A 25,028-nucleotide genomic window follows, 5' to 3' on the forward strand; every position below is an offset into this window, starting at 1 on the left:
ATCTGTTAACTTTGCATAGAGGAAAGTTTCTTATGCCATACAGGGAGATCTTAAGGTTTCCAGAAATCACCACTTTAATTTGTACTCCTTCCTTTTTGAGCCTCCTTGCTCATAGAAAATAATTGTTTTGCATGGGTTTTCCATGGGTAGGAGCATGAGCGCTCCTCCTTGCCCAAGGAAAATGGGAAGATGTAGAACACAAGGCAAGATTTTCTTTTTCACTCCTGGTGAATTAATCTTTTGTTTCCATGGATTCAGCTTTTGGATTCTTAAAGTAACTCTTGGAAAGCTCCATCCCGAATTTATACAAAACCCTCTTTCCCATTTTTGTGGGTTTTTTTCAGAAGCAAGTTCTACAGTGGTAGAAATTCTAACATAGAAGGTGATTAAAATCCTTTCAGTTTTCCGTAAGTGGGACTAGTACTGCAAAATACTTTGTAAGGGTGGAAAAGAAAATACTTAATGTTATGAGATACATCAGCCGCTGTGGGCTTTTTATTATTAACCGTTATTAACTTCTGTTATAAATGGTCATATTTTAACTCCAGTTCTAAAAGGAAACAGCTTTCACAATTTGCTCTGTAATTCTCAGTCAAGTGACCTGAAAGTGCTATTTTAATGCTTCTCAATCCTTTCACATTGAATCTCTACCAACTTGAAATTAAAAAAAAAAAAATGTTATTGATTGAAATGCCTTATAGGAGACTTAGTATGTTCAGCTGCTCTGCAAACTAACTTTGAAAACATTAGCATATGACATAGCACACCTTCTCTCATTCAAGATTTAGCCCAGTTCCTGCTTATCTACACAAGGTGGCTAATTCAGCATCAGATACCTGGCATAACTGCAGATTGAGGACACTAGAGTCTTCTTGGCAAACATCTGAGCAAACTAAATATAGAAATTATTAAAGGAAAGTTGTCTGGAAGGAACATATGTTGTAAAAACTTGGCAAGCATTTTATCGCCTTTTCTGGTTGCAAGCCCTCCAGTAGTTACAGCAACCATATTTTTTTGTCCTGGTTTAAATGTGAAAAGATAAGATGTGGTGGGAAGGAAGAGAGTAAGGGTGTTTCTCCTATCTTTGCACAAATGCTATTTCAGCTCTCTTTGTAAATAAAGTTACAGATTATATAAGAAAGTTTTAAGATAAGTAGGTCACTGTAATTCAGTGGCATTTCTATTCCATTAGACCTATTATTATTATTATTATTATTATTATTATTATTATTATTATTATTATTATTATTATTACTACTACTACTACTACTACTACTACTGATTGGAAGTGAGATGAAGAAATTATATTTTGATGGCAGTCACCAACACTGGTTCCATGTTTGCTCAGAAAGAGTTACATGAAGTTTACCTACTGATTCACAGAGACTTTACCAGTGCACATTCATTTTTCTCTGCTCCCAAGTATAATCACTCTATCACCATTTTGGAAGCTGGAGATACTTGGGGAAGCAAGCAACAAACCCATTTTTAATAGCGAACCAAAGCTTCATGTTGTCCATCCATACAGAATGGAAAGAAACTTCATGTCACTATGCCCAAGCATTAGAATAGTGAAATATATGCATAAAGGCTTAAAATAAAGTTAATGTTTAGCAGTTTTCCCATGGTATATCATTCCCCTTTCTACATCTGAAACTGTGCTAGATATCCATTGCTTGATGAAATTGTCTGCTATTACCAGAACTTGTAATTATGAGCATTTGAGACCAAACCTGAAGAATTACAGTGTTTATTTAGCCCCTCATCTTCTTAACTTCTTGGATTTTTGCTTCAAATATCTGGCAAGTATTTCTGTGCAGTGGCAGATGCTATGAAATTGGGGCCAAGATGTTAGGGAACAATTAATGCTGACATGCTATATGGGTGATTATTCCTAAATATATTCTCATCACATCAGTTTTTATTTAGGACCTCGATAAATATTAATCTGAATGAATTTGCTCTTAAGTTTAAGTTTAAGTAAAAAGTAGACCTCATTTTTCTTTATGTGTTTGATTAGCTGATATACATTTATCTATACAAATAAATTTCATTGCACATGGATCTTCTGTGAAAACCTATGAAGAGGTATTAAACGCAGCATTAGGATCCTAAAGAGGCTGTGGCAATCTTAATTAGTTTTAAAAACTGAATCCAGTTATTCTTTATTGGAAGCCATGCTGGGTAATTCCAGTGCTTGCTGTTGGAAAAGTGTCTACTTTACTATTGCAAAAAAAGAAAACATGTTTAAGAGGTTATCAAAATATTCTTTATGGAGCTGGAGAACTGTTTGCATGAATGTGACGCCTGTCATTTTGACAAAACACCAGGGACCTCCAGGACTGAAAACCATACTGTTACAGCTTGAAAAGAGCCAGGCCCATAACATTGAGGACGGTCATGTCCTGTATCCCAGGCAGACCAACCCACAGCAGCAGCAGCACGCACGCCCCAGTGAGCCATCTTTCTGGCTGCTTAAGCAGTGTTTTCTCAGCACTTGAGTCCTACCGCTCCCCTAATCCCAGGTGATCTCCCACTCCGGAGGCTGCCTGACGGCCACCACTAGGGGCTGAAGCACAGATCTCCAAAGCCAGCAGCACAGGTCACTCCTGTTGTAAAACACACTGCGGTAGGAAGGGGTGAGGATTAGTACCAACTCCTGACATCTGTTGAGTAGCAAAACCAGTGGTTTACACAAATGTTTGTAGTTCTAATGAAGAAGATATGATTGCATGTAATTTAACAGAGACCTGATCAGCCTTGTTGTCCCTGGGTAGTGAGAATTCAATCTTTTGCTATTCAAATATTAATTAAAAAAGTCTTCCACTGATTCTAGTGATAATAACTTCACTATATTTCTTTTCTTTACAGGGCTGAATGTCTTAACATTTAATTACTGTTAACAAGACCTTTATGGGCAGAATAGAAAATTTCATGTACTGTAATAGCATTAGCATATTAAATGTAATTGTCAGGTGTCCCTCTTAGGATTACTGCTCCTGATTGAAGCCTATTCAGCTTTTTCTTCATTGACGTTTAAACTTCACTGAGTATAGAAATTCGTTCCTTTTACTCCTTTCCATGGCAGACATACAGTCGAAGTTCTGTAAGCAGATAATTCATTTTGTTTGATCGATAGAAAGTTGATCTGATTGCATTCTGATTTGGAATGGTCTGAAAGACGAGTTAGATCTTTTCAAAGTCAAAATAACGATATAAATAGTTGTTCTATGTAGAAGTAAATAAATTAGACACTATATCTTTTTTTCCCCTTTTTCAAGGTGTTCATATTTATAGGAACTTGCCCTTAAGTGGCTGAAGCTTAATATTGCTTCAGATTTCTAATAATCTGCTTGTGTTTTGGAAAGGCAACCCTGACTTGTATAAGGAAACAGATTTTTTAAAAGTCATTCTTAATGGCATAAAGTATGACCAAAGCTGATATTTTACAGCATCAAGGTTCCTGTTACTAAATGAACACAGTTCAGCCTTCCAGAAGTAGTATAGTAGTAGTGAATTCCACTGCTTCTCTGGTTAAAATAGCAAAAAGAGGATGAAAATTTTTCTTAAAAACAGTGTGTAATATTCCCCACACTGCAGTACTGTCAAGAAGCTTCTGACACTTGGAAGAAGAGAACAAAGCATTGATAGCACCGACCTTTATTACAAGAGGTTACTCTTCAGTTGTTCTGCCACTAATTAGGATTAACATCTAAACATTATTTTGCCTTGTTTTAATTGGCAGTTCTACTAAGATTAGGACAAAAAGCAGGTGATATTGCTATGCATAACTGCTCTGCTATTATTTTTCCCAGTCTCGTTTGCTTTGTGAACAAATAATGTGCAGGTCCCCTTGGCCTTGTGATACAAGCATAACAACTCTCATTCTCAGGTGGCTCAACACATGCTGGTTTACGGCAATGAAATATACAGATCGCTTTTTACATCTGAGTTGGTTTGCACAGTTCGTGATGATCCTTAAGGAAGCAGTGAATGCTTTGCTTTCAAGAGATTGCAGCTTTGGAGCAGAAGGTCATGTTTGTATGAGGGAAGCTTTCATATGGGGCAATGATGATGTACCAGCCTGCAAAGGCATTTCATGCACAGAAAAAAGGTCTTGGCTTTAGTATCACAAAAAGAAAGCCCAAGATGGTGCAACACGTCCTATAACATTGTAACAGTAAAGCTTCGTTTTTTTCCTCATCAGTCTTGAAGGATTTGTTATTTAAGCTTATTTTAGTTAATGCTTTTGGTAAAGACGACTTTTCTTTCTACAATTCGATTTCTCTCTGTCTCATCTGTATCTTTGCATGGTAGAGAAGAAACATTTTTTAGTCCAAATGTGTATATTTGATTGTGCACAGAGCACCAACACGTTATTTTTCCTCTTTTTTTTTTAATTTAAACTTCTCAAGATGTGTCAGTTTGAGTAAACATGACAAAGACTTTAATGGATAACCAAGCTACTTTAATTATACAGCAAGTTTCCTATTCCACTACAATCACAGAGCTCCAGGAAAGACGCTTTTCTCACTGCAGCAGAAAGGGGAAGCACTGATGAGGCTAAGGTTATGGTTCCATGCACATTAATACCAAGTCTGAGCATTGCTGAATCACTAGGGCAGCACAAAATAGGTCTGGACCAAGCATCAACCAAACAACCAATGAACCAAACTAGCAACCACCCACCCAACCAACCAACCACATTTTTGCCTAATTAGTCTGAAATATCCCCAACTGCCCCCTGTGCCTTAGGCACCACCAAAGTCAGCTCCAGCTGATCAATGTTGGAGAAATCCCTTGTATCCTGACGCCCACCGAATCCAACAGCCTCTAAAAGTTGGCAAATCACACTGCTCTGTAGCAGTTGCCTTAATGTGGGAACGCATCCAGAAAGGTAAACTCTGGGGAACCCTCTAACCAGGCAGGCACAGCATAGGCCATTGGAGGTCACCAATTAATCACCTGAAACTATCAATTTGGATTTACCCTTCTATTTATCATAAAAGTGATATGATACACTGGACCATAGACCAAATGCCTTTATCTTGGAAGTACCCAAAGCCTTTTGGGGACACACTTTGTCTCTTTCTCCTGCAGATTGAGTAAAATTCAGCAAGGTGCATCTGTCTAAAGACAAGACACACACAACTGCCCTTTACTATGACAGCAAAGAAACAGTGTCCCAAAATGCCTGATTTTTGCTAAGTCTACTTGGCAAAAAAGTCCAGTTTGCTTCACCTCATTCACTGTAGCAAGAAAGGAGGAATTTTCCTACAGGGATCATTCTGGAAACTTCCTCATCTCTGGGGTCCAAAAATGGATGCTACCAAGGAATTCTGTTAATAGGAAATTTAAATAATTGGTTAAAAGTTTAAGGGACCTGAACACCACCAGGATAATGCAGTGTTCTCCTGAATAAGCACAGGAAAAGGGAGCGGCAAATCCATGTATGATCATTAATGCTTCAGATCAGTATCTTATGTTGTAAATGAGTAGACAGAAGCACAGAAGACTGGCTCTGTTTTGAATGTGGGCTGTGGCTACCTACAACACTAAAAACATCCAAGCCAAATACATTATTGAAGATTAAAAGGTTTCGTTTATTAACTCATAGGCATCTTATGTATGATGAACGCATAGATTGGAGGTGAAGAAGGGATGGACCAGAGGCAACTGTTACGATAACAAAGTTCTGTTACAAAACTCTTTTTCTAAATTTTCTCAGAGACAGAGTTAACACTGTGTTAGTGAAATCTGTAGATGTCATAGCCTGGGAGAAAGGCTGAGAAATAATTAGAGGGAATAGGAGGAGACTGAAAACATGGGCAAAAAGTCCTTTTCTAGGGGTTCATAGGAAAAGAAGCAATCACACAGGAAAGAAAGAAATCAATTCCCAGGAAAAAGTGTTTAAATTAGAGTTCTTTAAAGAACAATAGAAAGATATAAAGTAATATTTATTAAAGAAAAAAAGAACAAGCTAAATGAGCATGAGTTTAGTAGCTAGGTTAGAAATGTCTGATGTGAAGAACAAAATTTCAAGAAGAAAGAGAATATATTTCAAAATTGTCAAAAGAGTATAAAAACTAGGTAGAAAAATATTATTCAGAAACGGAAACTTTGCTTCACACATTAACCAAAACTTCGTAACTAGATTTGTACGAGCCTTCCAAACATGATGAGGAAATAACTTCTTCCTGCAGGAGAGGGATAAAGTAGATTTGCATTGAGAAGAAAAATCTAGATTCTCAAAAATGTGCACCAGATGGCCAAAGGTTTTTTGTCTTTAGCTTTAGTAGTTTTCACGCAAAAATATATCTTCAATAAAATACCCTAAATATATATTCAGTAAGTTATAATTTGGAAATAGTAGAAAACAACCATCAGTCAATAAATTTCTACTTTACAGAGAAGGTTAATCTGTAGTTTCTTTTATTTTATTTTACAGTTATTGTAACAAACTATCCAGAAACTTCGAAGTAGGAGAGATTCATTTCACCATCCCAGAATTCTTTGCTTTTTTTTCCCCAACAAATTGAGTTGTAAGTCATTTTCAGGTGGTTTCTCGGATAAGCATAGGCAAGTGTAATTTCATGCAGTGCAATTCAGACTTACATTCCCACTGTGAAAGAGAGCTCATCAGTCTGTCTTCTGGACAGAAAGGCAAAACCCTTCAGAATTATTTAGTGTCAGTTATATTTTCTTTGCTGTGCAACATAACTCTTTCCTGGGAATGGAATATACCTTGTGCTTGTTTCCATTTATGGCGAAGAACAGCCAATATAATTATAACAAAGCTTTTACAAGTATTTAGAGAACTATGTACTTATGAATAGCACCATATTAATATCAAGGAGAATGAAATGCTGTTTAGCCAAAGAATGAAGGCAGCAGTGAAAGTTTTTATCCTTTTTTTCTGGAGATTGGCATGGCTAACACTGTGATTTAGCATCCACAATAGAGCTTTTCAGTTTAGTTTGCCAGCAAGAACACCACTTAATGCTAAACATGATGGTGGTGGTGTGAGGGATGGAGCTCGCTGACTTGTCTCCTTGTCTTACGCTGGCCACCAAACAGCCATCAGATGGTATGAACAGAAGCCAGGATCCTGCAGTGACCTCTGCATGGAGACAATACTTTGCAGGACTGGAGCCATAATATAGCCATTATCAGTCTGCCTTCAGATCGGAGACTGAAAATGAAATAGTCTTTACTTTCTTATCTAAGCCCAAGATGTCAGGGCTGCTTGTGGAAAGATTTTATTGCTTGTAAATCATACAAGGATGAGGAAAAAAGAAGCTGATCACTTGATTAGTCTTTTAAATGGTCAATGTTTGGGAAATTTTGTCAAGCTGATAATCAATTTCACAATATTTTGTTATTGACTAAGAAGTACCAGTCTTCTGTAACTCTTAAAAGCAGAAAAGAGAGAGTTCATTCCACATTATTTTCACATTGCTACTTTATTTTAGTAATCCTCATTTAATTGAATTACTACTTTTAAAATCTCCACTTTTAGAGGAAGGACATAATATCATAGAAATTGAAGGTTCTTATTCAAGAATAAGAAATGGTGGCAGAGGCTTTTCATTTTACGTTTCAATATTATTTTGATTACTGCATGACATATATAAAGCGACAAACATATTTGAAGATTAACTGCCTTTCAGTCAATAGCCTTGTAAAGACACAAAACTGCCAAAATTTTGAGAGGAAAAAATTGTTGTCATGGATCAATCATCCTGATCTTGTTCTCAAACTATTAATAACATCAGAGAGTGTGTTGAATGAGTTATCATAGATCCTTCTAGTATTGAATTATGAAATGAAATTTCAGCTTATGAAAACTGCATTAATATAAGAGAATTACCTCTTAAAAAATTGAATTCTTTGAAGTTAAGAAAGTTGATTAAGTGGTTTATTTGCATGAGACATTGGCAGGTGTGAGGAAATCCTACAAAGGGTAGGAACAATCATGTAGCAAAAGTGAAGATACAAGGCAGACAGGCAAGAGATGCTTGGTAGGAGATACCGCGGCACCAGAGGATGGACTCAAAATGCGAAGGCTGCTATTTGCAGTAATTTTGTCATTTGGGTTTAATTTCTTTGGGCTCAGGAAAAAAAAAATTATACAGTTGTTTGAGCTGTTTGAAAATAACTCTAAAAATGGTCGTATTCAAGGCAAGTTCTATATGTTTAATTGTTCCCTAGCCCATTTCCTGGTGCCTAATGGGCCTACTGCTACCTTAAAACATAATGAGAACTAACTTCCCATCCCCCACCCCAAAACCTCCTTATGTATGTACAACATGTGTGAAAACAGCAAGGAAAGAGTTGTCAAAACAGCAGTCAGAAGTTTCAGTTCTGCTACTGGACTTGAAGTGGGCTGTTCACAGGAGATCCTCTTGGCTTCAGGGACTGGGATGGGCAAGAGGGGTGGGGTTCTTTAGTTTGAGCAAAGATAGATGAAAAAGGTTCTAGAGAAAAACAGCTATCTGTGTAAGTCTGCACACACTGCAGCCAAACTACTAAACCCCTACAACTATCTAACAGTTTCACTTCTCTGAAAGCTTTTTTTTACTTCTTGTAGCATTCCCATGCTATTGTCATTGATCACTCACCTCCTATATGAGCAATCACTTCCACTTTTTTATTTCTTTCCTTTTTCAGGGAATTGTTAGGAAATTTCTGGCATCACAAATGGCTATATCACTCTCAAAAACATCTTGCCTCTGTGCATTATAGTAGCCTCTGTTATATTACAGTTCATTGCACTCTAAAAACGTAAAAGCTTTTAAGGCAGCTGACTCTAATGTTAAAGTTGCATTTGCCTATTGCACTGGACATTGTACGCTTACAGGATAGAGCAACAGAAAAGTATTTACACTGAAGTGGTCTTCCTCTTTCTAACTTTATGTAATACTTCTATTGAATGTTTTCTCAGTTGTCCAGAGGAGTTTCTATGTGTCATTTTTGTTGTGACTTTCTTGCACCTTTAAATAATAGTCCTATTTTGAATATCTATAAAACATCAAATTTCTTTTTCAACTTACTGGAAAATCTTTTTTCTCTAGGTTGTTTGGTTTTTGGTTTGTTTTATTACAGGAGCCTGATGATAAGGTCTTAACCCCATATTTAGATTCTTAAGTTCAATCACCTAGTTTTCAGAAGGGCTGAGCAGACGTTCTGTTCCATGCAAGCTAATAGGATTTGTTAGATGCCTGGTCGTTCTGAAATTACCCAAAGACTCAACTTTGTTGCAGGTTCTTAGCTGGGTTTTTTGTTTGGTTTCTTTTTTTTTGAAACCTTGGCCCACATACCTAGCTGAACTTTTCACATAAATTAGGAGTTGTAATTTTATGCATAGCTTGTAATTTATCATCTGTTTCTCTTAACGCCCACCTTGTGCTCATCATTTATAAATGATAATCAAAAAAGCACAAAACTTGGCATCAAGTGTAAAGAATATCAAATTTAAATTAAATAACACTAGCAGGAAACTGTTATCATGCCAGAGAATTCAAAGAAATTGGGCCTGTTAAATGAGATGAACTAAATTTATACAGTAGCACTCTCCAGAAAAAGCTCGAAATTTGCAAATCATTTTTCTCTTCTTTGAAATATAAGTGTATTTCACTTCAACAAAGAGACGTGCCTTTTTACCTTCTTTCTAAGGTGTCATATGCACTGTCTAATGCAAAAGAAAACTTGTACCATGTGGGTTCAAAATTCCTTTTCCTTTCCTGAACATGATGTCTTCGCCTCTGAAATCTAATGTGAATTCATCGTGATATCAATGAAAAACAGCAATCAGCACAAAAACCGGTGGGGTTAAGTGGTTAGAATGTGCATGAGAAAAGGAATCTTCCTGACTTTAAAAAACAACAGGACTGCTTTGTCCAATACTAAGGATCTATTCCCCTTTGACTCCGGGGGGACTCCTGCTTTAATTACTTACCTTCAGAGCTCTTTTTTAACAGCTTAGGTGAATTTCCAAATGTAGGTGGCAGTCCAGCCCTTGAGGCCGGGTGATGTCTTCCTATCAGATTCACACAGGTCAGGATTTCATTCCTAGAAGCTGTTTGTTGCTTCTAGTGGTTTTCATCTTCTGCGAGTATGAGGACCTCACATTACACCTGTAGCATGCAAATACTACCAGCAAGGTCGTGGTTATCTTTCAAAACCTGCATCCTCTTTTGTTGCAACTGTTTCTGTTCTACATGGGATGCTTATGAGATTTGAACAGCAGTGTGCATAGTATAGCTGTTAGTTTAATGGCTTGGAAGGTATTGCTACTTGGGAATCTAATACTTGTAACCCATAAAAGGGCCGCATGGGTCAGCTGTTAGGTGTTTTTCTAATTCTTCCCTTAGGATTTCTCAATTATTTTTGCAGCTGCTTCCAGGTTAATTATCTCTGAATCAAGAAATGTTACTAGATGTTGAAGATACAATTTCAGTCCCATCTTTTTTAGCTTACAGACCCAGTGAAGTCTTCTGTTGCATCACCAGTCTTGGCATTAACTTCTATCTATGCTCAGTCTCAAGCTTTCAGCAATAGTTCATGCCAATCCTAGAAAAAAGGTTCACTCAAAAGAGTGGCCCATTGCCACCAAAGCATACTGTCTGATGAGTCTGCCACAGGGAGACCTCAACCGGGGCAGATTGCTCTGAGCACAACTGGTTCAGTCTCAGTGATCTCCTAAGTGCAAGTAAAGTATCGACATATTAAGAACTAGCCTCACTTTTCACTTCAGGTGTGAAAAGTCCAGCCTTATTGCTAATCTTCTTGTTTGTGTGTGGCTATCAAATTCCTGTCATAAACCTAGAGCAAGTCAGGCATTGGCAGCTGTGCACAAAGTGAGCCAGCTGTGTATCTGGGGCAATTCAATGGCTGGCAGAGCTTGCCCCAGGCTTTCTGTTATGGGCTTGCAGCTTTTTAAAATCTGCTCTTGTCATGGGTTAGCCTGCTTATACAGCCACTGCGCCGTCTTCAGAGGGGAAACCTCTCGTTAAATAACTCCCAGGCATTGTAACTGCATGTTAGCTTGCAGGAGAGGTCTAGCTGTTGTAAGGGAACCCAGAGGTACGTAAGCCCTGTGAAGAGAGTGGTACATTTCAGTGAACCTGATCTTCAGGCCACACACAAAAAGGTATTGGAGGTAGGAGAGCTTTTCAGTCACTGGAAATTAAGCCCTCCCTTAACGTTTACTGAAAAAGGACAGACTTACACTGTATTGTCTTCAGTGAGCAGTTCAGTATTGTATCTGTAGAATAAGGATTATGGAGATAACAATGTGAATTTTAATCTAGAGTTTGTGAGGCAGAAGCTATAGTGTTCAATTAAACATAAATGCTTAGATGAAAAATAAAAGCATGTAGCAAAGATAGCATTTATATTTCCATATATGATAATCAGAAAGTTCTTGTAGTCAGATTTCTGCTGTTCATCTTTTTTAAACTATTTTATTAGCTGAAAATTTATAGCTGATGAATTATGATATGTTTAGAAAAGCTTGTTTGACATGAAGTCTCATTTGGGGGAATAAATCTTTCCTGTAAAATTAAAGCTGAATGTCATGTCAGTTTCATAGATTTTTCTATTATGATTATCTTCATTTACTTCTCACAGAGTTAGTGTATACATCACAAAGGGAAAATAGACTCTGGCACCTATCAGTGATAGAAGAAATGCACTTACAGGAGACAATAACAGAGATTCAAAAGGAACTGCAGTAACGCATTTTCTATAAATGGCCTTTCCATAAGTTCGTTGCTTCTTGCTGAATAGCAGTCATTAACTGCAAGACATGGCTGGCTTCGTGAAGAGCTCTAGGAAGGCTTGATTCATTGTTGTGACTTTATTAATATGAAATCGTGAACCTGAATTAACCAACCAATTTAGATAAGACCATCTGTTGTCTAATAAGATGTGACTGTAATTTGAATAGCAGTTTTGTAATAAGTGTATTATGGGATGAAGGACAAGCAGATATTAGCTTTGTCTCATTAGCTTCCAGGAAAAAAAATGTAGTTAGTTTGCCAGTATGGAGTGTTTTTTTCTTAAACTCTTAGCTCATCCTGTCTACAAGTAGACCACCCTCTCTGTATCTTCTTTATCATGTAATAATGTCAAAAACAAAAAGAAAATGGGATACAATGCACCTTTTGGAACACTCTTGTGGTCACTCATTAGCGGCAATAAATCTATTTAGTTCTTGCTTGATTCTCCTTGGTGCTTCTGGATACCCTGAATGCTCTGAAGATGAAATGGCAGGCACTAGCTTATCAACATTATGTCAATGTTACTTGGTTTTGCTTTGTTTAGTTGCCCTCTCTGGGCTAATACAAGAAGCTAATGTCAGCTAAGTACTGAGAGTGCTGGAAAATGGTCCTTTTATGTTTGGATGTTCGGCAGTAAGAAAACGGACAAAGCACACGTAATGCTGACTTGTCAGCTCAAACTCTCCCAACAGCTCTCTCAGTTTTTTATATGGATGTTAAATAATACTGTAGATTAAGCTTTACTACTTACTATCTGGCTTTTATTAAAACTCTAAAACTTAATTTTATAGAAACATTGTCCAGTTAAGTAACAAGGATAAATCTTTTCTCTGGTCATACAAAACCAGGCATTAATCCATATGCATGAAAATTAAGACAGAAATAAGTGCAGATCTGTATGGCAGTGGCTTTTCTAAAAGAAGAATAATGTTGTGTATTTTGTACCAGTTTCTTGTGGAGCTGTTGCCTCCTCTTGTGTCTGAGTGTCCTTGAATACAGGAAAGCAAAACAAATGGTTAACAAGGAACGTAGTCCTACTAATTAGAAGATTGTAAAAAAAATGTAAATTATGCTGGATGAAACATAACCTTTCAAAAACTTGTTCATATGCCCTTAGGACTCTCTGTCATTTGGAGTATTCAGTAGATCCTGGCCCAGCTGAGTTCCTATTTGCTTAGTTTTGCAAGTTTAAATTTAGAAAAGGAAATGGATAATGAGTATTGGGAAACTCCACAAAATAAAACAGACTGGAGTTTTGCTTTTACTACGACATTGGCTTGTGTGTGATACTGTGGGGGTTGGGTGTCAACGCAGCAGTGCACCCTGGAGTGGTCATGGCTACCAGCACCTGAGTATCACCAAGTTCTTGAGACTCTTAATAAGTGCTGTATTTATACTCCCAAACTGCCTGAAACAGCAGCACAATATATCGTAAGATAGAACTGCTATGAAGAAAAATCATGAAGCAATCCTAAACATACAAGATACTAAACTTCCTCTCACTCCTCATAACTAAGTTTCTTGCTATGGATATTATGATATGAAAAATTACGTCAACATGTTTTGCGCTTCCATGTTTCCCAACACATAGGTACAGGAATATAAACCAGCAAACAATATCAAGCTCTTCGGTCTCCCTTTCTCTCTGCTCTATTGGTGCCATCTTTACAGTCTGAACGCTGAGCTTCAGGGAGCAATGCTGACTCTGAAAACTAAGGCTCCTTTTAGGAAAACAGCTGGCTATCCCATTTCCTAGTCAAGCGCAGAAAACAATCTAGTATCTTGCTGAAAGCAACATGGCCAGGTCTGGCACCAGGATCAAGGTGGGCTATAACATGTAGGATGGGGCCTTGCATGGACTTCAGACAGAGAAGTCGAGGGCACACTGAACTCCGAAGGCCAGGGTGCTTCTAAGCCTCCAGGAATGCAAGGAATCTGAAACTGAGTCTTTAAATAAAAAGATCCAGTTATTGTATTGACTTTCTCAGAGACGGAGGGTAATGAGTTTTCTGTGCAACTTAATGAAGTATCACCAGAGAAGAAATTACATAATATGAAATCTTTAGATGGGATTGAAAAAGCACGTTTTATATTTCAGGAACAGTAAAGATTCATTGCGGCTTCTCATTTCTTAACAAACCCTGAAGTGAAAAGTGTGTCTCTCCATAAATCCCAGTCTATCAGTCTGGACAGGGAGCTGCTTTATGTTTGCAGTCATATGGTTTTAAAGCTGTAAAATACTGCCCACAAAATTTTCTGAAGCAATTCATTTTTTAGTAAATCTGTAAAAAGATGTAAGGGCAGGAAGCCTTTTGTATTTGCAGGAGCACAAAGACTCAGCCAGCAAATACAATCCAGGCAAAATAAAAATGTATTACAGGTGCTGATCTCCAACTTGCAGAAGATCAGAAGGTTCTTTGCGCATGAAAATAAAAAAGATATATATCAACAGTAGGCCCAAAAACTTACAAACACTATTGCAACATTTTAGTCATGTTTGGTTTGTTTTCTTTGTATCTTTGTATGTTTTTTTTTCTAACGTATTTTTGGATTTATGACTAAGATCAAAATGCAGTATTTACTTCCATCGAATATGCAAGGCTTAAAGCATAAGGAAATCATTTTTCATCAAAGGCTCAGAGAAGTTAAACATGTAACTGCTTTCATTGTGTTATGGGTGACATTTTTGGGCAAGGATTGGTACACCTGTTACATCATGTCTTGTATATGTGAATTCTGCTCAATATGATTAATCCCAGAAAGCAGCCATTAAAGCCTTTGGAAAGGGGAAGGAATGAAAAAAAAGCTTCTATTTTAAAGCCAAAGTTTTAGTCAAGGTTAATTCAGGGTGTCACAAAAGTGTGACTGTGGCAAGATTTAGTGATGATGTAAGGGCAAATTAATGCAAGATCAGTGGTCTGACTATTGATTCTTATCACGGGATCCTGCTGAAATGAAGTCATTATTTAATTACACTTTTACTTACGCTATAAATTGTTCCCAGAATAGACTGCACTCAATTTGATGTCTGCAGCTCCATCTTCACTTTTCTTTTGTGTTCATAAGTGAGTAGGGAATGGGAATAAGCACTCAAGAAAATTTTCATTTATTATACTTCACATGCTGTCATTTTCCCACAAAACGAAAGCAAGCAGGCAAATATTTTCATTCTTCCATTCAGAATAGTCTGTGATCTCAAGTAATTCTAAGTACAGGAAACATGTCCTGAAACCTCTGAAGATTTTTAGATGAAAATTTCTCTAAATTTCATTCAACTAAATCAATGTTCACATGATTTTCCTGCTCTTCTTGAGTGGTTTAATTTATTTTTTTCACTGTCTCTAGAAGCAGACTCTAAAGTTACTGTTCATATTAAAGCATGTAACTTAACTGGGACCAACAAGAAGTTAATGAGTACTTTATTGGGACTTAAGATACAACAGCAAGGGCTTTACCATAGAAATCTATAAGGAAAGGTCAAGCGTCTCTAAAATGACACTAAGAAAATTACATTGTTTTCTTATTGTATCCTTGATTCTCTTGATTCTGAATCAGATCTCTTTGGCAAAGTTGTGACTAATATAAGGTTATCATTCATTCAGGTTTAATTTGTCTTGTGGACCAAGCCCCATATTTTGTCAAATTACACACATCTGAAGATTACAAAATCAGGAAAACGTAACTGGTTGTCATTATGATGTTATTGTCTGAAAAATAATGTGTAATAATCATAATAGGCGCCCAGCAGTTCTTTGGTCCAATCTCTAGCAGCAGGAACATCACTGATGTTACCATTTTGTAAGTGTATTCATGCAGCCAGTCAGAAGCATCGTGGGTAGAAAGGGAAATGGGAACATGGTTTGTAAAGGACTGATTATAGTAGGAACCCACTTCCAGGAATCATTTTGTACAAGGAAACATTTCTGCAGCATTCGTTTGTACTTTGTTATTCCAAAGTTGTTTGCCAAAACTGTCTTTGCAGTTGTAGCCAACGGACAGAAGAACAGCAGGATCAACTCTGGTGTTTTGGCACATAGCAAAGGGCAGGTCTGGGCCACCTGATGTATCCTAATCTTGTTAATAAAAACTGACCTTTCTATATTATGAAAAAAATCAGCCACCGTCACACCTCTATTTTCTGTTCTCCTTGAAAGGCCATATGTTCTCCTACACAAGAAGAAAAGGAGCAAAGTCTGGGTGAAATGTGTTTCTGAGGTTGGAGGATAGTCAACAACCCACTGGCCAAGACAGGCAAAAAATAATACAGGAAAAGTGAAGACAAATATATATAGTGTTTGGTGTCGACTTTAAAACAGCTCAGAGCATTTTCATATGCGTGTTTTATAATAATTTCCTGATTATTCTGACTAAAATCTAAAACACATTTACCTACTTCAACCTAAGACTGGCCAAGCCCTGTGTTTATTTCTCTCCATTATCTCTAAAAGGGTTCCAAATAAATACATCAGGTGTTGATGCCTAAATTATAGATTTATACACTTAAGTGAGATTAACCCCACATCTCTCTAGCTCAAAACTGATGGTAGGAACGGTCCATTTATCTGCTCTGAACCAAGGACCATATCCACAGTGAGCAAAGCATTCTGCGGCATGGCCCAAGATAACCACTGTTCAGACCACCCCACCTGTGAAAGGTGCTTCAAGTACTGAACATTTTCAGGTTAATTTTGTGGCCTAAGGACCAGCCCCCATGATAAGCAGATGTAAAGTTCTGTGGCACATGACACAGTGTCTTTTGCTTTTGACTTTTTCCTGGGCATTATATGTTGTGCTTCTCTGTTCTGGCTGCTCTGGTTGCACAAAAGCATCTGAGCATGCTCAGAGCGACAGACTTCCGGCCCTGGCGGTACCGAGAGATGGGAGATATTCAGCAAGATGAGGAGGGATGTTGCAAAAGCCAAATGGATACAATGGGGCAAAGTTTTCCTATGGACTATGGGGAGACCTTATCACTCTCTATAACTACCTTAAAGGAGGCTGTAGTAAGGTGGATGTCAGTCTCTTCTCCCAAGTAGCTAGTGATAGGATGAGACGAAATGGCTTCAAGTTGTGCCAGGGAAGGTTTAGATTAGATATTAAGGTAAATTTCTTCACTCAAAGGGTTATCAAGGGTTGGAACAGGCTGCCCAGGGAAGTGGTTGAGTCATCATCCCTGGAGGTATTAGGCGTGGCACTTAGGGACATGGTTTAGTGGTGGACTTGACAGTGTTAGGTTTATGATTGGTCTTGATGATCTTAAGGGTCTTTTCCAACCTAAACGATCCTATGATTCTACAACTAGTTGCAACTAGAAAACAAATTTACACTCGCTAAACTAATTCAGAAAGTTTAGCCTTTTAACTGACAGCAACAGTTCCTTTACCTATGCTCTTTATTCTGGAAGGTTTGCTAGCATGCAAAACTTCACCTTAGAAGTATAAGCTGTAAAAACTGTTGAAGTTTATGCCTGTTTTCCTTTAGCCTGTTTCTTTTTGTATTTTGCTTATTTGAGGTCCATCGAGACGATAGAACAATATCCATCAAACAAAACTTTTGACAAATCTCAGTTTATTTTATTTGATTATTTGTCTATGGGATGTTCATGGTATAGGTTTGTGGGACTGTGGATTGAGGTTCAGATTAGTGGTGGCACAATTAGAGGTAAAGTAAGCAATAACAACAAAAAAGGACTACTTTGAAACTGTATTTTTTTCTCTGTGAATTGGGAAACTGTCTTTTGATGAGAGAGGAGCAAACTGGATGTACCCAGTTGAAACTGACCTCAATAATTAATTTTGAGGCCATCCATCAAATGGCATTTTACTGACATGGGGAATCAGCAGGTGATCCCAGTTTGCTTCTTGGGCCAGAGATACATGTGCTGCAGAATGCAGTTACTGCTGACTTTAGTTGGCTGTTATGTTATGTTATGTAGGGATTCTGAAAACTGAGTAAGCATAAGCAAATTTATTCTTTCTCTTGCTCTGGAAACAATCCTTTAAATACAGGCAGTGGATGGGATGTCCAGGAGACCTTGCACAGCTTTGAACATCACTGCACTTGCCCATGTAAATGAAAACTTGAACCTTGGTAGTTGTCAGGGCAGCATCTATTCCATTCACTCTGCTGCTGCTTAAGAAAGAAAACCAGGCATCTTTTACCCTCTAATTTTTCATTAGAAATGTTTCAGCGGCCTTATAAGGCATCTTTAAGAACTAGTATTCTACTTAGGACATTTATTTCTAGAGATACTGTCGGAAACAATGTGCTCTTTGCTGATTGGACACCAGCACAGTGAAATTGTACTATTTTATGATGCTTTGTGGTACCTGAACCAAAACTGTCAGATTCAGAATCCACTCCAATATCCACCTTTAGATGTACAAGATACTATCAAGTTTGTGGCATTTCTCATATCCACTGGAAAATTTGACCTCTCTCGAAGTTTTCCGATAGTGCTAACTTCACAGTGATATCCCTGTTGACTTCTTCACTGAAGGTGCATGACAGTACTGCGCTGATGAGGAAATCTCTCCTGACTTGTGAAATACCTTTGTGTTTCGGACATGACTGAGACTTTCCTTACTTTTAAAATGTTTGGAAATAGGTTGTGGTAGTGTAGCTGACAGTTCATCCATACCGGAGATGGTAATGATGAGACATCTTTCAGCGGGCATTATAAATGGATACCTGGCATTGAGAGTGCCTTTATGGTTTGAGCATGTTTATCCTTGTGGTTCTGGAAACCAGACCACTAGGTGGATTATATTGCTGTATATAAATTGTATTCCAGCATGTTTTATCAATCAGGTGGCTTAATCAGATAAAGACAAATGGCAATGAAATAGCTTAAATACAAATTTACTGCCAGGTAGCCATTATACAGTGCTGTATTTTACTTTTACTGGATTTTCTGACTTAGCTGGCAGTAAATTCAGTCATTTGCCACTTAGAGACATGGGTCAAACTGTCATTCAGTCCAGTCTGTGTGGTCCTTTCAGGTTCAACATGAATGAGGGTGTTGCTGTCTAGCAAGGGCTGTCATCTTATTTAACAAGTTATAGAACATCTTTCACTTTGTTAAAGGAAAACTTGGCATGCTGCGGGAAAAATACAAAAATCCTTGCCCTGACCTGGCTGCGGGTGTATTCAGGACCAGTTCAGTCCACAGCACAATTAAGTCTGTTCTAACTTATTTTGGAAAGTCTGTGAAAGTCTGTTGGGAAGAGTGGCACCAACAGGGACAAGGGCGGTCACAGGTACAAGCCTTTACCACCCACGCTGTGTCTCTGACCCGAGGTTTTCACCCCTCTGTGAAAAGCATAGCTGCAGAGGCTGCAACAGCCCCGTGGAGTAGCTAAGCTCTGGGGGATGGGGGGCATTGTGGCCATTGATTTCATCACCAGAAGATCTGTGGAAGCACCATGGATCCAAATTCCACCTAAAAAAATACCAAAGCACACAGGGTGGGTTTATGCACAGGTATCACACCGTGACACGCAGTCACGATGCAGCCACGGTACCTGGAAGCGCTGCAGTTTTGGGCTGATGCATGGAGTGGATGGAGGAAGCAGTTACTCCTTCCCATGCCCTCCAAATCCATTTAATATAAAATCTTCAAGCTGGGGATGTATCAGATATTAAAGTGATAAGGAAAGTTGATGCACTTGATCTTAGCCAACGGCTGGGAAGTGTGCATCTGGGGCAGGGGCTTCAGTGCGTATTGCAGAGCACTTCCATCCCACTGAGGATGATATAGGATCAGTGCTTTCAAGGGCTGTTGACAGACCTAAACCATAGCGCATAAATGAGTGATTTCTGCACTTGAGAAAGTGAGAACTGTAAATCCAGACAATTACAGTAGTTTGCAGAGATCATTGAAATCATTGGTTTTTAAATTACTATGGCAAAATGCCTGAGCAACAGAAAATAATCTTAGGCTATATTTTTTCCCAGTTTAATATCTTCTTCTAATTTTCACATTTATAGATCTGCTGCCTTTTAGGTCCTAATCAGTCCAACACGGAATGCATTTTCCTGCTCGGTTTTGGATAAAGAAAAAAAAATTTAAACAACAGCTTACCCGCCGAGAATTTATGAGGAACAAAATATATAAAGGAATGTTTTCATATGCTTGTAGACTCTACTTCTGTTTTATACATCAACCTAAAATTCACAGTAGATTACATGAAGATTTAATAGTAATTTCACATTTAGTCTATGTAAAAAGAAAAAGCAAATCTGATTGTCAGATATATTTTTATAGTGTAGGTTTTGATCTGCTTCCTGCAAGTTTAAACTCAGCAATTTTTCTTTCATTGGATACTTGCTTACCAATGCTATAACGTCCTTACTTTCTATTAGAATATTTTCCAAAAATTATAGTACCTAAGCTATAATTTTATAATACTAGGTATAATAGAGGCATTTTGCTGCTGCAGTTCACCTTTCTATTAACTATCAGGGAACAAGACAATGCATCTGATTTTACTGTATATGTACACAGTTTTAGTCTTTGTATGTTTATGTGCACATGAGTGTGAAGGAGAAAGAGAGTTGGATCTTTTACACAGGACTAGTTTGTTTTAATATGATCCAATAAAGCATTCTCAGGGAAATTACGTACTTGACTTTGTACCATATACAGAGACATTAATTCCCCTAACTATTCTCAATCACCTTCCTATGTTTCTCTTAGAGTGACTTGGGAGTAGGACATGCAGACACTAGTGAGAACCCCTCTGTTGTTACATTTTGTGTCTATGGGGAAGGAGTTATCAGGAAGGGATTTAAAAGAAAATAAAAGAGAATAAAATAATACTTAAATGATGGGATGAAGATGCAAATTTACTTTCTACTATGCAGTTCCAAAAGCTGCAAGTGCAACACTCAGCAGAGATGTGGGCACACGTCCCATAAACAGGTCATTCCAGACCATAGTCATCATCCCAAGGTGCACTTGAGCATCTGTTAAATATTTTATATATGGTATTTATGTTTACAAGTAGCTTTGTTAAAATCTAACAAGAGCATTTGAAAGACCGTAAAAGAGGAAATGTTAACATGGAGCTATGAGGTGATCTCACATGATCTGGGCCCACATAATGCAGTGGGCATTTATGGATCCTATAAATAGATGGTGAGCTATTTATAAAGCATCCCTCTGCTTCCGTGCTACCCTGAATATATCACAAGACGTTGTGTATTGTGTTGAGGAGCCTGTGGTTGATTATTAGAACGCATCAATGTATCTGTCTAGATCCTTGCTGGGATGCCTTAAAGATCTGACACCCTTCTTCACTTTAGAAGTCAGTAAAATAGTTTAAGATTTTACCTTTCCTTCTCTGTACTTGCATAAGATCCACACAGACTTTGATTTACTGCCCTGTCTATTGTGCTCCATCTTGTGCTTCATTCACATCATGAAATGAAACAGGAGCATAAGCAAAGCATTATATTCTGCTGTGTCCAGGTAACAAACATCTTGCTTTCTACTGGGCTGGAGGGTCTTCAGCAAACTTTAAAGCAGGCTTCGCATTCCTTGCCGAAGCGATGACTGTATTTTTGTACCCGTCTTGCCTCTGACAAGGTGTGACCAGTTTATTGCTAGCAATCAGATTTAATGTTTCATTTCAAAAACCCAGCAGTCTTTGTTATTTGGCCTTTCTGAATTTCATGGAGAAGGTTCAAGAATATGGCCAACTTGAAAAATCATGGTTTGTTTCTATGGAGATTCCTTTGTTTTTTTCCCAAGTAACCCAGGGCTACTTATGGGATTTTACCCTTTGAACTCCCTTGAAAATTGTTCAGTGTAAGAATATGATGAAGCTTATCAAGCAGACAAAATTATCAACCTTAGAATTGCCTGCTTCACTATCCCTATAAGTTTATTTCTCTCTCTAGTAGAATACCCTCCTTTTAGTATTACCCAGTCCATACCCTTCAGTCACTGCTGGTATGCAGTCCAAAAATTTCATCATTCATGCAGGAAGGCACATGTAGGGAATCTGCGTATCCTTACTTGCTGTGTCTAGGAGATTGCCGTTGTCAACAAATTCAGGTAGTGATCGCTTTACTATAAACTTTAAAGTGTCTTTTGCATCATGACTCCATTCATGTTTCTTAGAGTGGGAAGGAGCTGGAACATGTTGAGTCAATCTGTTGTCACTTGTCACCTCCAGTTATTGCGTAAGTTATCATTGACCAAGACTGCCAATATTATGTATGCATTTATTTCTTTCTCATCAGGGCTAGTGTGTTCTTGCAGACACCGCACAACTAAGACATCCCACAGCCCTCTGCACCATTCTGAGCTTTGTGCCCTTTTTAAGTCAGTAAAACAATTCACAGGTCAGTGAACAGCAAACAAGACTTATTTGTGAGTACTTCTGAGTACTTAGAAGTGATCAGAATAGTTTTGCTGCTCCCTCTCTTTATTTGAGAGAACTGATTTTCTTCTCAGGTGCTTTTCTGTTTTGCACTGTGAATCATAGGCAGTCAGCAAGACTGCTCTCAGGTATGAAGCCTGCATTACAGGCTTCTAGGATGTTGTAAGTAGGACTGACTTTGACCATTCTTCACATCATTTTCTTATCCAGACGCTGCTGCAGAACCTGTTGAACTGCTCGATCTGATCATTATCTCCTGCTGTGGCGGTTCTTTTTTACTCTCTCAACCTTTTCTTGGAGTTTTCCCTCCTGTGTATCTGGGGGTTCGATTTCCAGATTATCAAGGATCTCCCCTTCTATTTCTGATTTGTACTTTGGCAATACTTAACCTACTTCTCCGCAACATTTGTTTTCCTCCCAGTGAGCACAAAGCCACTTTTGCTCAATTATGCAGAGCCCCTAGTCTGGCATTTTTTCCTCACCATTCTTTCTTAATGCCTCTTTTAACTTGGCTCTTCTGACTGTTCTACAAGGCAACTGCACATCATTGCTCAGCAACATCCTCTTTCTTTTCTACTTGGAAAAACCAGCAGATTCTTCTTGCTTAACTTTAAACATACCCATGGAGATATTTGCACATGTAATAGGCATTTACAACCACAAGAGAGAGTAAAAAGGTTGAAGTGAGTCTGTTTTTAAGGGAGCGTAGCTCAGATTTCGATATCTGTGTCTGGTCAAGCATATCATACTAAGGACCTCTTCTAAAGTGCTGGACTATATGGATTTTCTTTTTGCCTCCAAAATTATTTGAAGTAGCCAGTTTCAGGGGGGTTTCTGACCCTGTTGCTTACAGTCATGTCCTATTCTATTTTCAGCCCTGGAAAATTTAGCACATGCTTTCCTCTTGAACCAAGAACTTATCTGGTGGAGGGCATAGACATTCCTACACGGGGCTGGAAGAAATGAGCCCACTCCCTTTTAAGTGAGATGCAGTGGGATTTTTTTTTTCTCTGGGAAGAAAGCAAAGGAACTACTTTTTATTAAGAGAGTGTCTTAAAGTTTATGTTCCAGAAGAGATGGTGGGATTTGAAAAGCTTAACAGCTGTGAAATTCCTTCTTTATTTCTGTGTAACAGAAAACTTCTCATCTCCTGGGAATGGAAGGAAGAAATTATTTCAAAGATTTTTCACCTTAGCTTTGCCCTTGAAATGCTGGGAAGTAACAGATGGAATCCATACCTCAAATTCTATTTAATGTGGGCTTACTCTAACAACAGATGAGAAAGATAAATATTTTTCCAGAAAATTTGCAGGGCAGATTTTTCGGCTCAGTCATAGCTCATGGGATGTAAACCTCCATATCCTGGAGTATTTTCTCAGCTTGCACTATTTTCAGCCTAAGAAATTCTCATTTTAATCATATTTATAACCGAACAGCATTTTTCCACCCAGTTTGTTTGAAATGGATTATGCCTCTGACAGGTAAAATGGGATTTAAGAAGAACATTTTCATATTTACATCTGAGCATTCAAACATTTTATTTTGTAGAAGCTTAAATTGTAAAAAAATTGCTTTAAAGCATCACTCAGAAGTGATTCAAGAGATTTAAAAAATAGCTTTACACAAAATATCCTTGTGGCTGCAGCTTTTCAAGTGGTTTTCTAAATTTGGATTTTCTATATTCAGATAATCTGATAAGTAATTTTCCTCATTTCCTAAAAACAGGACAAGCTATTCTTTTTCTCTGTAAATAGAGATTCAGTCTCACCCAAGTAAACATCTGAACATTTTGTCCTTGTCGTTTTTTGCCCTTGACTTCTGTGGGGAAACTGTGGAATTCCACAATTCATCTCTCCAGCAGTAATTTATTATTTGATGTACAACCTCCTGATGTAATCACTTAGAGACCTGCAGTCCTTCTTTTCCTATATCCAGTTTCAGAATTACATGTTACGAAAACGTCAGCAAATCACAGATGAGAGCTATTCTTAAGAGCAGTGTTGAAAAATTCTGGTGCATAACTTCTAAGTTTTTAAACATCTAAATACCTTTAAGAACTGCTTGTGATGTTTCATTTTTTCATCTGTGAAATGGAGGAGCAATATTTGTCCACCTTCTAGAACTATACGTATACTGGAACACAATTATAGCCATACCGAGGTGACAAAATAAGTATGAAAAATGCCTCAAATTTTAATAGGTGTTGGACAGAAATCTAGTTGCCATATTTCTCATTATTTCACAGTCATAAATAATGGAAAAGGACATCTTGGTTGGACAAGAACAATGGCTGAATAGTCCTCTTCTTTTAGAAAAAAAAAAAAAAAGTTAGGTGGTTCCTCTGAGTTGCAGTGGCCTAAGTGCTTAATGCGGCACGATTTGTATCAGATAGTAAATGTATAATTTCTTTTTTACATTGTAAAACTTTTCTAGGGTCCAACTATATTGCCCTAAAATTGTTTCTAATAGTTTAATGAGCATATTGAACTATAAATTATATATTTTCTAGAATTAAAATTAAATTTACCATGTTTTATCTCATCATATTCTTGAGATATACTACCCCAGAATTGTGGGAATCTTGCAGCTTTTTAGCTGGCTGTAGTGTTTTACTTTTATTTTGATATCATTCAAGCACAAAATCAAAGACACCAGTACAAAGCTGTAGTACTCAAACCAGGTCTTCTACCTTTCAGTCATCTGGGATGCTATGAATTGTTAAAAAGATAGCTATTTTTATCTTTAGGAGGTTAGTATTAGACTAGACTTTCGGTTGATATAAGCAAGTATTCTCAAATTGACCTTCTACAACACAAATCAGCATGGCTGATGCAGTATTTCCATTTTTATATCAGAT

The 25,028-nt window shown here is 37.7% G+C and overlaps 1 protein-coding gene and 1 non-coding gene across 2 annotated transcripts in view; one reads left to right on the forward strand and one right to left on the reverse strand.

The window, feature by feature from the left end:
- The window catches only part of GPC6 (glypican 6), a 777,195-nt gene that overhangs the window by 535,534 nt on the left and 216,633 nt on the right, over positions 1-25,028 (forward strand). The window lies entirely within an intron of this gene.
- LOC142052210 (U2 spliceosomal RNA) lies at positions 19,291-19,479 on the reverse strand. Its single transcript, XR_012658779.1, has one exon. It is a non-coding gene; the product is annotated as a U2 spliceosomal RNA (small nuclear RNA).

The sequence above is a fragment of the Phalacrocorax aristotelis genome, chromosome 1 (assembly GCF_949628215.1).
Source record: "Phalacrocorax aristotelis chromosome 1, bGulAri2.1, whole genome shotgun sequence".
Classification (NCBI taxonomy): domain Eukaryota; kingdom Metazoa; phylum Chordata; class Aves; order Suliformes; family Phalacrocoracidae; genus Phalacrocorax; species Phalacrocorax aristotelis.